This window comes from Rhyacophila brunnea, unplaced genomic scaffold (assembly GCF_057557595.1).
Source record: "Rhyacophila brunnea isolate RB1 unplaced genomic scaffold, BYU_Rbru_1.0 scaffold_23, whole genome shotgun sequence".
NCBI classification, from domain to species: Eukaryota; Metazoa; Arthropoda; class Insecta; order Trichoptera; family Rhyacophilidae; genus Rhyacophila; species Rhyacophila brunnea.
Window position 1 is genome coordinate 17,191,119 of NW_028232893.1, and position 6,000 is coordinate 17,197,118.

At 35.4% G+C, this 6,000-nt stretch overlaps 1 pseudogene; it reads right to left on the reverse strand.

Moving 5' to 3' along the window:
- The window catches only part of LOC147069605 (uncharacterized), a 50,613-nt pseudogene extending 45,603 nt beyond the window's left edge, over nucleotides 1-5,010 (reverse strand).
- Between the last annotated feature and the right edge of the window lie 990 nt (nucleotides 5,011-6,000).

A 6,000-nucleotide genomic window follows, 5' to 3' on the forward strand; every position in this document is an offset into this window, starting at 1 on the left:
TGACAAGTTATTCCGTTGTATATAAATTGAAAGCGCGTCAATTGTCGCCAAACCGAGCGTGAGAAATCCCCCTTTTGCGGGAATTTATTTTCGGGGCGTTGTTGCAGATCAGGGGACGCCGGCGAACGGATATTTCGGAATTTCGATAAATTGCCCCGCGGTATCACCGCCCGGCCCTGGACGAGTGGTCACCGGACTAAATCGTATTGTTCTTCCGTTTGAAATGAAAGACAAGCATATTATAATATGCCATGTATCAAATTATTAAAATGCAAGAGAAAAACAGATAAACGTACTGGATGTTGATCATCGTGTAAAAATCCAAATGAACAAACGAGTCAATCGTGAATGATATCCACATTCCAAAAATACTGTACTTACTGCATGCACTAAATTCGTAATATCTATTTAGCCGGAGGGGTTGAAGAAACGTTCCTGTCAGATGCAGGGACCAATTAATGAATAATGCAAAGAGATTTCCTGTACTAAAGGCCCTACGTACCACTGAATACCATGGAGGTGAAGCCGGGCCACGATCCACAATCATGGGATCCCGATAAAGAAGAAGAAGATATTCACTCAAAATATAGTACTACCAATTAATACTTATACGATTATTATATACGATTCTCACAGCGTCCGTAGCGTTTAAATTGAATTATTTTTACCACGTTTTTCTTAGCTCGTATTCTTGTTTGTCCGGTGGTTGTTTTTCCAGTACAAATCTTGCAATCAATTTTTAACTAACTTCCCAACTAGCTAGACATTTGAAACTTTTAGAATATATCAGAAAGCTATGCCAATGCATTCTTTTAATACTTTTAGCTATCTTTAAGCAGAATTGAATTCATTTTCAGTTAATTCAGTTTTGTATGAAAAGTTATTTCGGAAGAAATCCGTAAAAAGTAAAATACTATTATTGGTTGCTAAGGGGACGGTCCTAGCAACTATTATTAATATATACGTGTGTTACTATGGAAATCAATATGAAATATCAAAATGACATTTCAGTATTCTATAATATTTATTCAGTAGGTACCTATTTATATCAAGTACAAAAAAAAGTATTTATTAATACATAGAATTTTCAAGTTTATATGATTCAACAGAAAATTTAAAAACGTGGTATATAAAAAGTTCTTTTTATCTTAATTATGTTATTCAAATATATAGCTGTATATAATTGGCTTTATAACCGGATGTGAATCTTGGTTGCCCGACGAAAGGGTTTTGTATTACGATAAATGGATATTAGACTCTTATTCAACTTATTACGTCCATACTCTGGATCCAAACACACATTAAAAAAACAACATGTACATAATTGTGCCAGATCCTGAATTCAAATTCAAGACTACCATGTTCTAAGTTCGGCCACCGTGGTCCTTAAGGATATACTTTAGCTGGGGCACGGTCTAAAACGATCGTGACTACGCGACGCGAAGATTGTGCAAACGACGCCTGCAGAACAAAACATAATTTGTCATAAAAATTCAACATGCGTCCATTTAATGTTCTGTTTATTGTTCTATTAGTAACAATAATAATATATTCGTTGACATGTTTTCTTTTGTAAGTAAATGGGTAACGTTTTTTAGTCATCTTTACACGATTTAAGAATTAATACCCCCGTCGCCATCACGAAACAAATTGACTTCTTCACAGCTCGACTTTCGCTCTCCGATTGCCAGCGAGTCCAAAATTTCGTCGCACCTATAGTTGATAATTATTTTCCGTTTCACTGAAGTATGCTCTTAAGTAGAACACATCAATTTATATTTGAATATTCATATTATTATACTTGCTTACTCAAGGCTTTCAAGGTGTAGCTATATTGGTGTACCATGAAGATATCCTGAGCTGATCATACCACCAATAAGGAAGTTTTAGGACAAGCCAATAGTACAAGAGAACGTACATTTACTGCCAAGCGCTGAAAATCTACATCATCCATATTTTCCGCTATGAGAATTATGATTTACTTCAACTCATATTGCAGGGGATGGTATGAAATATCTTAGCCACACAACCATTATAAGTGGCTCAATATCTAAGGTATTAGAGATTTGATATGACAGGCCCATGACATTTGAGAGAAGACAGCACAGACCAATGACATTATTAATGGACAACGCACTTAATACAGTAGCTAGCAACTAAATTCGCGCATAGCGACATTTGCACATGTATAGGTAGACGTCACGCAATTTCCATTATGCGATATCATGCATCGGGAATTTATAGCAATATGACCTTTATTGTAAAGGCGTTAGAACAGTGTTTCTAGTGTCAATGTTCATTCGAGCGAACCCGTTCGAACCGAACCATTCGGCAGACCGACAAAAAACATCGGGAATTTATAGCAATATCACCTTTATTGTAATGGTGTTAGAACAGATTATGCCATTCGGCAGACCCGATAAAAAAGTGAGGTACAGTTCGGTTATGAGGAATATAGCGGAAACACATTTTGAAAATAGCCGATATAGGTACTGAATTTTTGTTAGGTTAACTTAACCAAACCTAACCTAACCTAACCCAGCCTAACCCAGCCTAACCTAACCCAAACTAACCCAAACTAACAAATAATCCAGTATATCGGGTATTTTCAAAATGTGTTTTCCGATGTATTCCTCATAACCGAACTGTACCAAAAGTAAGTGTCATTTTTTTTTCCAGATGCTTCGTCCATATTAATGTCATTGGCACAAATAGAAGAAGAAGAATGTCACACATACACACGCGCACACCATGATAGTACTAATTAGACTCAATATTAATTAATTTATTCATTTGAACTTCGGTGACGAATTGTAACAGTCCCTCTCATGTTATACAGAATTTCCTGGCTTGTACCCAAACTACAAAAAACACTATTCAGGATTTTTCGGTTTATAAAATCGGTCACCGTAGCTGCAGATTATTATCGGATAAAGACCCGGGACTTTATGATCGCAAGTAAGTTTTGCAAAAAAAAAAAGTTTTACAAAGTACTCACCGCCGAACATGACTTGGATTTTTAAAGAACAGCGCATTATTGGATTAACATTTTTGTCTAGTCATTCATATTGCAAAGGAAGCGTGGCTCTTTACAACCATAAAATAACATGTAAGTAGCTAAAATATGATTTATGTGAGCAATTTTAGTTTAGGAATTTTTAAATATTTTTAGTAGGTACCCATTCTTTGACATTAAATATTTAATTGTGGATTTCCCACAGCGTTCATAGTTAAAACCGCCATATCAATCTCGCCGACAGATGTTATTTTGGTATTCAAATGCTTCTGAAAAACAGGGCCACTCTCTAGGAAAACCGGAGATAGTAATACCGGTATCCCAGTATTTAAATATCGGTTTCAAAAATTTATAATACCGGTATTTCTAATATATAAAAAGCCAATAAATTGAAAAAAATATCTAAAATGACTAAATTAACTGACAAAAATGTAATAATAACAAAAAAATACCACACATTTGACGTCGATATTTTTTTTTGCAAGAAAGCCTAAAATGTTAAAAGAGCTCTATCTCAACATCCGATTCAGAACAAATTTTCGGTACAACGTACTACTGTGAGCAAATATTCTCTATTATAAACCCATGACGAAATCGTTTAACTGAAGAAAAATCGGAAATGTGCATAAAATTAAAAACTTCAAACTATGAAGCAAATATTGAGGTATTAGCTTCGAAAATTTAACCTCAAGGAAGTCAATACATAATGTTTATCTATTGTAATTTTTATGATGTTGTTATGTAGCGTGTATTATTACAGTTAAAAGAAATTGTCTTAGATATACTAAATAGATTTACTAATTTTATCTCAGTGGCACGTCCAGTACTTTGAATTACCTGTTTTGTGGCACGCCAATGCATTTGGGTTGCCGACCGCTGCTTTAGAATATCATAACTAACTATTCTATATACAAAAAAATACTGTTACGTAACGTAATCTATCAAACAGAAATAATGAATTTAATCATGTTATGGGATTCAAGCGCAGAACTGCGACTTTGACGTTAAATGTTGTATCACTACTGAACGGAGGCAATCAGTAGTGTACGGGGGGAAATAATTACAAAAAAATAGATAACTCCCCAGCTATGTGTAGGTACATAGTATTTTCTTTGTGAATGCGGTAGCCACAATCTGTTATAAATAATTTTATTGGGAACACCGATTCTTTGTAATGCACATAATTAATAATTACAAGGTTCACCAGAGAAACTTTAATATTTAATTATATAATTAACTACATAGTGATTAATTATTTATTATAATTAATCAATAATTAACGTCGCTTGTTTACTCGTGAAACTTGTATTGAAATGGCACATATATAACTCTTTCATCAGGGCAATATATAAAATTAAATCCTTACCTATAGTCGTAAGGACCGTCAGCGAATACAGGAAGGCCTTTGCGAAGTTCCACTCGAAGTCTTCGAGCGGCGGATTCCCCGTACCGCCCTCCAGCGCTCTGACGCCTCCTTGTCCAGCCAACTCCGCGGCCACCTTCAAAGCCAGCTGTTCTTGAAACTTTCCGATCTCCTGCGCAGCTAACCTTGTCCAGTTATCTTTATAAAGAATATTCAGCGACACAGTAATCTCCCAGATGTTTTCAACAGTCCTCGCTCTTAAGTCAGCGCTACTCGAGCTGTTTTGTCCTGCGAGGCTATTTGTATTTTTTTCTTTCATTTGCTGTTGATATAATGTTGTAGCTAATGTTTTTTGATGCATTTTTGCTGCACCTCCTTCGATTGCAAGAAAAACGAACGAACCTAACAATGTGTACGCTAGGAGTAGTGCAAATATGCCTATGTTAGTTACTAGACCAGTCAGTAATCCTTTGCGTTTTGCTTTGTTCGTTTTGAAACAGAAACAGCAGGTGGTCGGCGAATCCGAGCTGTTTTTTCTAGTATACCCGCCGTTTTCATGCTGTTTCAAATTGATGCTCTTGGAGGGTTTTTTGTTATTGTATTGCATCTTGATGGCGGTCTCTTTGTTCATTGTTAGAGGGTAACGGCGACGCCCGTTTCGTTACTGCTGCACGATCGGCGTCGCTAACGAATAACCGACGCCGTATTGTGGCGTCGAACGACACCGTATCAGATGTTCTTAACAGCTTCTGCAAGTGTTTTATTAAAAACTATCCATTGAATCTCTCGCCCCACGGTATCACGTAAAAGCAAACACATTTACGGAGTATCTTCTTCCGCACTTATTGTTCATAACGTTTACTGTTTATATTATTACACACTACCGTAAAAAATAATAAAATGTTTACTTTAAAAAATCCGAACTGATATAAATTGACATTCAAAAATGAAGCATTACTTTAACAATTGATAATAATACAATATATTATATTAACTTAGACTCCGAATTTTGATTAAATCAATATACAATTGTTATCATTCTTATGGTAAACAAATGTTGTTTGTGTTGTTATTAAGAGTTGTCTACAAATAATAAACAAAATTGTTTATTGAAAATAAACAAACGTAAAAATCCATTTTCAAAATAAAGTTAAGTTTATTATTAATGTTAAATTATATGAATTTAAAACAGTTATTCTAGTGTATTGCGCACACTTTAGTCTTTGTTATTTTTAATGAAAACAAACGCGCGCCGTATTATTAATTTTCGCCGGGCTAAATGTCACATTATTAATAATTAAAAAAGCAAAACTTTCCGCGAAAAGTGGGTCAGCCAAAAATTTCAAACGCGTATCATTCGTAAAAATCTCGACACAACATTCGGGTTTTTATTTTTCAATTTCTTCGCGCGATGCGAAATATCGCACTTACGTGTTTCCCGAATTGTCGCAAAAGCGCGCGCGGAAATATTATTATTTTCACTCAGTGTTTTATTTTCCCGCCTTTTTCGCGTGTGTCGCGAGATTATCAAAAGAGGGCGACATAGCCGCGTTCCATTTTTAAAAATGCACCCGACGACTGTCGTGATTGGTTGCTTGTTTCGTCTCGGATGTAGGTACTT